The sequence below is a fragment of the Harpia harpyja genome, chromosome 13 (assembly GCF_026419915.1).
Source record: "Harpia harpyja isolate bHarHar1 chromosome 13, bHarHar1 primary haplotype, whole genome shotgun sequence".
NCBI lineage: Eukaryota > Metazoa > Chordata > Aves > Accipitriformes > Accipitridae > Harpia > Harpia harpyja.
In genome coordinates this window covers 41821942-41833731 of record NC_068952.1, presented here as the reverse complement: position 1 = coordinate 41833731, position 11790 = coordinate 41821942, and positions in this window count along the sequence as shown.

The following is an 11790-nucleotide window of genomic DNA, read 5'->3' as shown; positions in this document are numbered from 1 at the left end:
ATCAATTTTCCTTCTATTGAGATTTGCCACAAGATATTGTAGAGATCAAGTGCTGCTTGTAGAATGGACATTTATTTTAAATAATAAACATACCTGGAATTAAAATAATACGAAGATTTTTAAGTTTAGACTGCTGCTTGGAATTGAAACCCAGTGTGTTGGCTGCAGAACGATCAGGAACTGGAAGAGGTTTTTTGCTTGTCAGCATGTTACTCCATCACTGCCTGCAGCTGGGCTCCTTGCTGCTTCTGGAGACACTGGGCTTGGTATTGCAGATGGCAACATCCCAGGCTGGATAACTTGATCGAGGTAGCGGCTCTCACCGTACCGACACACTGACAGTGACACTGAATGCGTCACTGGGATGGGTGGGTAGAACATCATGTCAGACAAAGCACTGTATTTCAAGTTCTGTGTAGGGAAGCTGTGGGATTCACTGCTGTGTGAAATTAAATGTACTTGTTTTCTTGAGTGTGATTGATCATGCTATATATGATAATCAAATGCCTCAGGAAGTTAAGTAATTCTTTGCAGTGAAATGATCCCTCGTTATCCCCATGCACAGGTTTGCACAGGTTTACCAGATTTAATATTTCTCTCTGAATGACCTGATCTTTATAGTATTTTTGGCTACAACCTCCTTTGAGGATTGAGACTCGATCTACACTGACAAACCTTATATTTCTAAACCATCTGTTTGGAGCCCTTTCCTTCCTGCTGTGACTGATGTGTTATTTCTGTAGAAGTTGAAACATTTGCCAAGAGAGGTGTAAGGCTGCCTGTGAAACCTCTGTTTTCAGGTGTCCCTGATCTAAGTGCTTTTTGCTGGAGCAACCCCCTCATCCCAGGATTGTTCAGCTACTTGTACTCCTCTTTCTGACAATATAATCAGTGAAAAGGTGGAAGGAAGTTATATGGAATCATGCAGTAATGTAGTAAGGCTATGCAAGCTGGGAAATAGATTCTGTAGTCCAGTGAGTCTTGTTATGCAAAATAAAGTTGGCGTGTGCAGTCCTAGATTTGAATAACAGCAGTAGTTTCATTTGGTCAGTGGCATTCAGGAATGATGCAGGCTGCGTCAGCGTGACCTGCTGCTGATTTGACACTGGACTGTCTTTGAGAGGACTGAGTCCTGTGCAGGCTGTAAGGCTGTTCCTGGGGATGATCACCAGTCTGAATAAAGGCTGTAATAAAGCGGGAGTCGCAGATAAACCTGGTCGCATGCTTGGACATCTCTCTATCATCAGCAAAGCACTTAAGCATGTACTTAGCTTTGTGAACTTAGCCCATCCTGAAGTGCATTGGCAAATGAGGTCACCAAGAGGGTGCCTCTGCACTTATTTTTGAAACATCCAAGGTTGGCTCCCTGCAGCGTGACACCCTTACTTTAACTGTGGATAATGCCTCAGGGTTCAGCACAATGGCACAGTATCTCCTTGTGCACTGCAGAGTGCTCTTGCCTTTTGTCCATATGGTGATATTTACAGCTTGAGTTTTACACGTATTTACTTTTACTTACAAGGCTTCCATTGCAAGAGCATGCTGCAGATCAAAAGGACGGCACGCCGTGTATTTTAATTTAAAGATATCGTTACTTAACTCATAATATTTACTAATGCCTGCAGATAAGATCACTTACTAATATTATACTAATATCACACAAAATAAATTAATACTAGCAGCTCCCTAGGGTAACTGATTAGAAAACAATACTCATTCTGTTGCTCAGTTCCTTTTCTGTCAGACTCAAATCAAAAACTCACTGCAGCCTTTTCTACCGATTTAAGTAATTTTTCGATCATTTTTTTATCAGAGAGACATAAATTCTTTTCTTCCAGACAAGGAGATGCCGCTGACATCTTGTTCAAAAGCTGATGTCACACAGAAAATCACCCCCTTAATTGACAGTATAGGCAGCTTGTTGGTTGTTTCACTGATGGCTTGAAAGGTCGCACCACTGCTACTGTGCAGTTCAGCATTTCTCCAAAGAGCTGACCTTACTGAAAAGCACCCTCTTGTCCTGTGCTTGCAGGTGAACACAACACCAGGCAAATACCCAACTCGGCATTTCTTTCTTGCAAAGTAACTGTTTCTTCTCAGAGGCTGATGTTGATAACTCTAAATCAAACTTGGAAAGCAAGCAACAGCAAATAGCACCCTTCCTGCTCTTACCAGATGTGTAGATTTGGGAATAGACTTTCATTTCCCACAGGCCAAAGGACCGAGAATTTGGGATTGTATATGAAAAGAGGAGAGGAGATGGTCTTGTGAGCACAGATTTAATTGGCATTGAAAGGTTTCTTCCTCAGGCTGCACAGGGCATAGTTATAGAAACCTGGGTTTTAACAAGTTCCCATTTTGCCTTTGACGGCCGCTTCCCTCGTGATTTTGGAAAGATTGCATAAAGTTGCTGCCTCGCTTTCCCCATCTGGAAGGCTAAAACGCTAATAACATGCTGACTGTGCAGGCCTATTTGGAGGATTAGTTAACGTTTTCAAAGTGTTTTGTAAATCCCATGCACTAGTCAGACAATGCAAATAGAGCAATAGTCTGTGATTTCTTCAGTATGTGCTACTCCATTATTGAGCTGCTCTTTCACAACTTTTTACATCTGCCAGGATGCACAGTAGTTTCTGTTTCTTTCTTCACATGCCCAGTTTACACTGATGTTTATAGGACATAACAGTTCAGGACTAAAATGAGTTTTGATAGCTTCCTCTTGCTAAATCATCACTTAATTTCTAGAGCCTGCGGTCTGGATTGGGTTCCAGCTTGTGTGTGAAGAAGCCCACGTTGCTATCACATGTGACTGAGAAAGACAGTGCTGGGGCACTTTATTTTTTAGAGTGGAATAAGTTGAGGATCTGAAAGTTGTGTGGTAAAATCCTTGTGACACTGTTTTAATTGAATTTTCATGGTGGGACTGGAATAGAACATCCCCTAGATAATAGCATCCTTCCTGAGAGCCCTTGCATGGCAGACTGCAAGGATTAATCTTAACCAAAGGGGGACATCCCTCCATATGCAGAGTCCAGCAAGTTTTCTACATGCTGTGGGGTCACACTTGCATCTTGCGTCAGGAGCTGTCTGTCCTCCTCAGACCAAGAAACAGCCTTGTGCAATGGCTGCTGCTGCATTAGTCAGCAGGGGCTCCATAAAGAGGGTTGGTTCACAAGTTCCCATGAAAACATTCCTGTTTTTAAACAGCAAATGGCTTGTCAAGTAAATCGAGTCTGGCACAGATTATCCTTATTCACTTACAAAACTGATTTTCAGAGATTAGAAACTGTGACATGAGTGTGAAGTACTTTGAATTTTTGAGTTGCTGCGTTTGGATTTTTTTTGGCAAACTGACAGGAAAAATGAGGGGGTTGCTTTTTGCCAAAGAAGGAAATACAATGTAATTTTGTAGCAAAATCTGTCTTGTCTTTTCTTTTTAACTAACACTCTTAAACAATGCAAAGTAAAGCACCAGTGAAAAGAGATTGATGCTTTTTAATTGCATTTTTTGAATGGAGATATATCTTCCTGAAGATCAGTCTATAGTCACAAGTGCAATTAATGGCTCACGCAGCAAATGCTACACTTCAGCATGCTGAAGCTTATGGAAGGCGAACCTTTGCACACGTTAGATGTGGACAATCTTGGGTAGATGCAAGCTCTTTTGCCCAGGCACCAAGTCATCTAAGTACAGCCCAGCTCTGTTCTGGAAGTTGTATCTCTGAGTTAAAATGACAGAGAATAGATTCTGCTTCTTAGACTTGTGTTATATCAGTGCATCTGTGATTTTTCACATTGAATCCAGCCAGTGTGGAGCTCAGTGCAGTGCGAAATCACATCTCCCTGCACCCCCTGGAGCAGTCATCAGCTAGTGAAATTCCTGAGGTTGCTCCAAGTCAAACGCTGAAAATTTGGAGTGGTGGCATGTACCACTTGCATAAAACTCAGTCCTGAGGCCATTCAGGCAACATTCACATGCCAAATGCTTCCTTCCTGCTAAAGCCTCAGTGGCTCTTTGCAGGAGAGCTCTCTGCAGCACAGCCTGAGTTCCCTGGCTTTGGGAATAACATGCTCCACTGATTCGCAGCACCAGCATGATGGACTGAGGTCTCACAAGGCTTACGTGTGAGGCACTGCTGCCTACTGGCAAATGGTGCCATCAGCACGAGTGGAAGATGACAAGCTGGCTTGTGCAGAGAAAGAAGCTGCCTCAGGATGTTGCAGCTTGTGTTTTCTTGCAAGCTGGGGTTAGATCAGGTGCTTGCAAAGGGATGTTACCTTACCTGCACCCAAGGCTTTTAAATTGAACGTAAAGGTGTAGAATTTAAAGCTGCACAGGAGAAACTAAATAAAGCTTTGGTCTAGTCTTAACATATTACAGCCAAGAGTCTGCCTGTGCCTGTGGGAGCTTGGGAGTGGAAGGTCAGATTTCTCCTCATCTCTCTCCTGTTCTTTCCCTCTGTATGCAGACAAACAAACAATCGTGCAGACCTAGGCAGTTTGAAGTTGCAGAAGTCAGGTTTTTAGCTTTTGGGAGTCACAAAGGTGTGTAGAAAATGAGCTACGTGATTCAGGAGGAGTTTCTCTTTCCTGAACACCCTTAACCCCAGACAAAGTGTTTCAGTAGCATCTCTGCAGCCTTGAAAATTGTGCCTTTATGTGTCCTGAAATTAAACGCTCAAAACACGAGTACAGTCTCTATTTTGTATATGCCCCAACCATGGCTCCTAAAGCTAGCATAGCGTGGTGAGGGTAAGTGAACTTTCAGTGCAGCCATCCATTTTGCGTAACTCGTGTAGCTGTCCTGAGAAATCCTGGGGGCCCTGGATTGTGCCTGTTGATGTGTGGTAGTTTGCAGAATTGGAAGCTGCTTATAACAGGTGTACTGTGGTCAGATATTCAAAGACGTCTAAATGTTTAACTACCATTTTCATCAAAATACCTTTGATTTGGGTTTTGTAAGAATTTATAGTTGGGTTGGGTTTTGTTTTTTTTTAGCTAAAATAGGTCATTTCTTACTGTTTGCAAAATAAGCTACACACACTTTGAATTATTAATTTCTTTTCATTTTGCATGTCCTTTCAAGATCCTTTCTGAAGAGGGTGTTTGAATATATATATTTTTTTTTCAGGAGTCTGTGTCCCCACCTGCTAATGTGTTTAATATAAATTCAGTGTCTGTCCTTGCGGATTATATTACGCAGTCTGGGGTTGATGGACTTTTTAATAAAGTGAGTATTGGAGACAGATTTGATAAAAGACATGCCACATCTAATGATGTTTAATGAAAATAAAAGCTTTTGGGCTTGGTGTCCTGCCCATTAACTTAAGTGTGATTATATTTATTGTCCGTCAGGCAGCTCAACACAAGCTCGGTCAGAAAATGAAATTTTAGTGTTACAGTAAAAATAGAAAACAGGATGAATGCTTTGGTTGGGGGACAAATAGCGTTTGTGAAAGTCACATTAAATCTATGGAAACATTGCCACTGACTTCAGCAGGGATTGAACTGGGTTGCAAATATTGCCAGGGAAGAAATGAGAATAACACTGCAAATATTTCTGGTCATGGTTGAAGTCGTATGTTTGTGTAACAAGATCCTAATATTTTCCCTAGTGTTCTTTGCCTGTTTCTGGTGGCTCTTTCTGGAGATACTGGAGTATCTGGACATGGCTTGTTCCACTTCTCACGTAGCTTTCCTGGCTGTGATGAAGGCCATGGGCTTGGCAGGATACAGTCACAGCTGAAGGTGCTCTGTAAGATGAGCAAAAAAAGTAAGACAAGTGAAAGCAATGATACTATAGAGAATGAGGAGACTTTCTTATAAGATCTAAGTACGTGCTTAAAACTAAGCATGTATTAAGATTCAAGGGCACTTGCTTCATTGGAGTTCCTATAATGTGGGGCAGAGATGGATACCCGGTGTGTGTTTTCTGCTAGTGCGTTTGTGGTTTAATGCCAGATCAAGTTTCCTTCCTGCCCTCTGCTTCCCTGTTCACGATGCAAAACCCAGACCTGTGTTAGAGAGTTTCTAGAGCTGGTTGGAAAAGCATAAAAGACTTAGGAAACGCATTTTTTAAAAACTTCACCATAAAAATATTTAGAGTTTTCTAATTGGTCTAATGAAAAGTGATAATTTTGGGGAGGAGGAGGGAGGTCAGTTTTGTTCTATTTTTTTTCCTTTCCTCCCTTCTCCTTTCTTTGTTTTCTTGGTGTAAAAGAAATTATAAAGCAGAAATACAGACAGCAAGGAGAGGGAAATACAGGAGCCTGGGTAACTGGGAATAAAACTGCTCCTATTCTCCCTTCAAAATAGAGAAAGTCTGCAACAGCTGAAAAATGCCTCAACAATCATGTTGAAAAAAGGACCATTTTTTTCACTGGATAAAAATCAGTAGCCGTATTAATTTCAGAAATATTGCAAGACGAAGTAAGTTTTGTCCAGCTGAATATAGTGAGCCAAAGCATACACATGGGGAAAATAAGTAAAGAAAACCTCCTGACCATTTTCTTTTAAGTGTAACAATTACTTCAGTTGCTCATCAGGTTTAGAACTGCTTATAGATTTTGTTTTTCAGAGAAATCACATACAGAATGACTTAAATTCTGTTGAAAGGTTTTTATAAATGTCATGTGCAAAACACACCAGGTCCCACTGGCCAGATGTCAATGGAGTGGCTGGAAGAAATAGTAGCTGACTATAAAGGAGGAATTAACAACTTGAATAATACATGTGATAGAAATAAGGTTCACTCAAAACCATAGCACTATAAAAACATTCTGAAATTAAGATTTCCATGTTATGTTAAATATTTTCTAAATTAATATATTCTATACATAGAGATGGCATTAAATACCCAGTGTGCTGTGCTTTCATATGCAGTTCCACATGGTCTATATAGGTGTGTTTGTGTCTATAGCAGTTATACCCGTGTATGTTGCGGTTAACACATGCAGCAGCCTTTATCTCCATGTACCAAAGTGTTCTGTGAGTGAACAGAGCATTCTTTTCATGGTCTACACATATCCATGCATAAATATGAATACATACATGAATGCATAAAGCACCTTTGAATCTTTCAAACCCTGGGGAAACACAGCACTCTCCAGAACAGAGTAATACTTCTTGCTTTGTTCCAAGAGCAGAGACAGCAGCAAGCGTCTCTCAGTGTGTTCTAGCCCTTGGGTGAGATGAGCTGAGCTGGTGCCTGGCAGGCAGGTCTCGACGAGGCTCCCCCAGCAGTGCCTGGCAGGGAGAGGAGAAGCTTTCCTGGCTGCGGTGGGGAGCTGGGGACCAGCACAGCAACCTGTACAGCTGGGGCTGTCTCCTGCCACCGCATTTTTGGGGAATGCTGCAGCTTGCTGGGAGTCCTGTACTGTTCCAGGCCAATGATTCGTGTATCACAGTGTGTCAGCTTAAAACTCGCTTGTGTGCAGGGAGGGTACAGCCCAGTTCTGTGGGCTCCAGAGAGCATTGCATCCTGCACAGGGAGAGGAAGACTTGCCAGAGAATGGACAGGTGTTTATTTCTCTTTTGTGGCTACCAATTTCAGATAGGAAGATGGGTCAAGTCAAAGTCTCAGATTAGACCTGCTCCAAAATTGAGTGGATTTGCAAAGCAAACCCTGGCTGGAGCGGATGAGATCTGCCCTTGGTGACAGCCACAGCTCACTGGAAAATGAGCAATGTTAGCATTGCCAGCTGGGGTTTCTTTCTTCTGAGATTCACAGTGACAGGACCCACTGCACCACCCACACTTCGCAGCAGGGTCGAGCACCAGCAGCTCTCACTTTATAGAGTAAGGGTGGTCCAAATCCCCAGCTTTTGCAAAACCTCCCACTATCTGCCTTCTACTGCAGCTCCTGAGATACGGTTTGCATAAATAGTTTGCTGAACATGTCAGAATCAGAGTGAACGAAGCTATGCAACTTTGAGACAGTTTCCTCTCCCCAGGATCATATAATGACTTTCCTAACCAGACATGATACATAAACTCAGCAGGCCAAATATTACCACCTTTTTTCATTCTGAGTAACACTTACTAACAAGTTTATTTCTGGTGTAGAGAGGCAACTGCTGGCCCATGAATTTTTTAAGCTAATATTGAAGCTTCTATGCTACTCCTACATGCCATGAGGTACTCTGCAGATGCTTAGAAGATGCATATATGTAATGCCTTTTTTTTCTTCCCTCCTTTCCATTGGGCATAATTTGGCATATATTTCACAAACGTCTATGCTGCTTGGCACATGTTAAATAAGTAATGAGAAGGCACTATTCTTCTGATTGCAGCATTCCTAATGATGGCAGTGATAAAGTAGATGACTCTAACCCCAGGTCAGGATGGCTTTTAAGGTAAGGAAATGGTGACATGAATAAGGAATAGGTGTGAAATTAGTAACGTAATCATTCAAGGGAAGTAAAAACCATGATGTTGGTATGAAATGGAGCGCTTGCTTGTTTCTGACAGAGGTCTTGCGTTTCCACTCTGGTTGAATTTACAGAGTTTTGGGTCAGGTTTTATCAGTGAGAGAGGGAGGTCTGTCTGCTGGTTTATAATGTCTAGACAGCTGCCGAGATATGCTGATAAGTGCACAGTTAGATCCCCCTCCCCTTCCCTTTTCTGTGGGCTTTGTCTGCCTTGTGACTTATGCTGCTCTGACCCATGGTTAGGAAGAAGGCTACTTTCAGCACAGGGGATGCTAATCCAGGCCAAGCCGTGGCCGAGAAGCTCCAGTGACAACCTGGAAGGTTTAGCTAACCCGGGTTCCTGGCGTGGCATACAGACCAGCTGCTAAACAACCCAAAACCTGGAATCCAGTGGTCTTCCTTCCCAGTGCCTCTGGGACAGTGCGAGTTCATTTTAACTCACCTGTCTTTGGATGAAAAGGGAGCAATTCCACTAGGCTATCTAAGGTTCCCTGTCCTCATTTGTAGATCTTTTCCTGCCTGCACTCTGCAGTGGATCATTAATATTTCAGGTTTATTTTCCATTCGGCTACGTGCCTGCAGCACACAGCTGATTCTAGCATGAAATATTCACAGCAAATTACAGCTATCTGGAGGTCTGGTGATTGCCGGATGAGTCAGGCGCAGGGTCCCACTGCAGTTTCTCCCTCTCCCTCTCCCCTTTTCTAGGTGCTGGGCTGCTGCAGTGTACTTGGACCTGTGCAGGGTTATTTGTTTTCCTTTGTAGGGCTTCAGCCTAGGGATTATCAAAAATCAATCCTAGCAGATAGGTGCGTCAGTAGATTGTGTGTTGAGAGGTGTTGGCATCAGAGGTTTTTAATATACACTTTAGTGTTGTTACTGCAAGTCATTCTTGCTATTATAGACTGGAAAAGACCAACACAGGCCCCTTTGTGTGGGCTACTATAAATGCACAAAAAAGAGTGTGGGGATCCAGAAAGGTACACACAGCATGGAGGTTAGATAACTGGTCCCAATGGGCTCATCCCAAAAATGGGTTTGGGCATCCCCTCTGCAGCCAGCAGAGGCAAGTGAGGGCCTCTGAGTTTTGAGAGATGAGACAGATGGGGAGAGGCAAGAGGAGCCGGTGTCCTTATTTTGAACATGCAAAGCTGAAGCACAAGGAACTTAAGGCTGGAATTGAGTTTCCAGGTGAGTGAGCTTAGTGTGCTGGGTGTGTGGAAGACACTGAACTCTTCTGAAAAGCCAACCCTTGATTGCAGCTGCCAAGTGCTAAGAAATCTGACCACTGGCATGGGAGTCAGTCCCGTAGCACCATCTGAGAATCGAAGAGGGACTGTTGCCTTGAAATCTGTCTCGAAGCTACATGAGCAATGTCACCTAGACAGTGGGAATTTTCTTGCTGTCCTCAGGTGTGTGTGTTGGGAGTGAAGGCATCATAAGCAGAGAATGGAGAGGGGTGGACTCATAACAGAGATGCCTGCAGCAAAGCATGTAGGTGCTCAGTTGGTGTCTCTGAAGGGGGTGAGTCATGTTCATCTGTTTCAGTACCTTGACTGGGAGACTACGCTGTGGGGTTTTTGTTTTCTCCTCTGTTTAAGTCATCTCATGGGTTTTCTACTGTTATGAAGCCTTATCACAGAATGGGGCTGGGTAGCAGGGATTTTTGGATGATCTAATTTATAAAACATGTTTAGCAATTCACTGCAGCACTTCAACGGGATGTACCCACTGATGGGATTCAGGGACATGTCTCTCAGTAATAGCTGCAAAAAGTAACATGGAAAATACATTACTCCAGTGCACTTAAGGACATCAAAAAATAGATTCAGTATATGGCAGAGCGCAGCTCATTTCTCTCTCCATGCATGAACAGATGAAAGAGAGGGATCTCTTCTGTATCTGCAGCACAGAGTAAGCGCACCTGAGCTCTGTCCTCACTTGTACTGAGGCTTGCTTGAAAAGTTCTCCAGTCTTTCACGACGTTTTTTGACTTCTGAAGGGGGATGCCTCTATTTCTGAAGTCCTGCAGAAGCTGCATTATTCTTTTCATTAATCCTGTTGCTTGGTGCTGTGCACCGAGATCTGTTTTGTCAGGCATGTGACCAAGGTTTCCCTCTGGTCCTGGGTGCAGTGGCTTAGACCAGTCCCATGGAAACTGCTTTCCCTTTCTTAATAGCTCTTGCAGACACATCTATCAATATTCCAGCCTCCACTTTTTTTCCCCTAGACCTTCTAAAGGCCGGGGCCATGCATTATGTGGAATTATTTATGGATCTAATGTCAGTAACAGCCTGTTAATATCTGTGCCACTTTTCTGAAGATTGCTTTAAAGTGATCTGGGAGCCAGGGCGACTGCTGGCAACCCAACAGCCACCTCTGCTCATTTCCCAGGGCCTCCCATTTCCTTGGCACCAGAGGAAGATTAGAAGCATCCAGCAATGCTGTACTCTGGAAGTTATCAATAAACTGATGATTTAAGACTAGCACTTCTCAGCCGCGGGTAAATAACACTAAGTAGCTGATGGCTGAGGTTCACATTTACTGATATTATCAGGCAGTGGCAAAGGCCATCATAGTAAGAGCCATTTGTTTCGTAGCACTGGAGAGCTATTAGGCCCAGCTGGGTGGTAGACAGACAGTCAGGTCTGAAGTCTTAGGGTCCGTCAACTTGGAAATCTGCAATATTTCCATGAGTTTTCACTGATTTGCACATCAGTGGATTCAACCTGCAGCCTTTTATTCACTTATTTGTTAAGATGGTAATGATTTATGCAGTACTATGAGGCTATGAAAGATCTACTGGCATAAGGAATCAAAAGGGGAAGAAAATTCTTAATTTCAAGTTGCAAGTGACATTTATTATTCATTTTGATAAAGGCTGGTAGGACAGTGTTTTGTTTTCTGGTCAGTAAGACCTGCATCAATTAGGACTGCCTCTTGCTGTGTAGAGCTTAAGGCATGTGCTCTCTATGGTGTCATGTTTGGAAGGTTGGGTTTAGCCTATTTATTAGTTGTCTGGTGCCTCTGTGTCTGAAAACCTGAATGTGCTCCAATCTCCCCACTCTTCCTGGCTGATGGCATCCTTGTTAATGTCTCTCAAATCTATAGCCCAAGGTCAGAGGATGCAGTAAATTCAGAATTGATTCGTTTGAGGTAATAGCAGTCATCTGATAGCAAGCAGGAGAAACTTCTTTTCCATGCCCCATTGCCCTCTAATGGCCAGTGGTGAATTTGCACAGCAAAGTGGGCAATTCAGAGGGCCGGATAGGAACTACTGAGTAAATGGGTCTGTTGCGATGGTCCAGTGTGTGCCTTTTTTTCAAGAACCCCCCAAAACTATTCACAGTGGAGATTGGTT